The sequence below is a fragment of the Myotis brandtii genome, unplaced genomic scaffold (assembly GCF_000412655.1).
Source record: "Myotis brandtii unplaced genomic scaffold, ASM41265v1 scaffold760, whole genome shotgun sequence".
NCBI lineage: Eukaryota > Metazoa > Chordata > Mammalia > Chiroptera > Vespertilionidae > Myotis > Myotis brandtii.
The window spans coordinates 585270-585591 of record NW_005371038.1 but is presented as its reverse complement, the minus strand read 5'-3'; the positions used below and the strand labels follow the sequence as shown (position 1 = coordinate 585591).

Below are 322 nucleotides of genomic sequence, written 5' to 3'. Positions count from 1 at the left end.
CCCCCCCGCCCCCGCCAGCTTATTCGAAGCACAATTTTCTTCATGTGCCTAATGAGGGTGGGAGATGGAGGTTTGGGGTGTGGCAAATAGGAACAACAGAGAGGCCCCAGCAGTGAGGCCTCCAGTCACTCAAATCGAAACTAATGCTGCTTGACTTCACAGCCTCCAAGCAAAATGCTGTCCAGCATCTTGGGCAAGAGCAACCTCCAGTTCGCGGGGATGAGCATCTCCCTCACCATATCCACCGCCAGCCTGAACCTGCGGACGTCCGACTCAAAACAGGTCTGTAGGGGGCTCAGGCCCCTGCCCTGCTCAGGGCCCC

At 57.8% G+C, this 322-nt stretch overlaps 1 protein-coding gene across 1 annotated transcript in view; it reads left to right on the top strand.

The window, feature by feature from the left end:
• Positions 1-263: 263 nt before the first annotated feature.
• SHC3 (SHC (Src homology 2 domain containing) transforming protein 3) overlaps positions 264-322 on the top strand; it is a 79076-nt gene continuing 79017 nt past the window's right edge. Inside the window, exon 1 of the mRNA XM_014530701.1 lies at positions 264-282. The gene's annotated coding sequence lies outside the window, so the exon portion shown is untranslated. The remainder of the gene's footprint in view (positions 283-322) is intronic.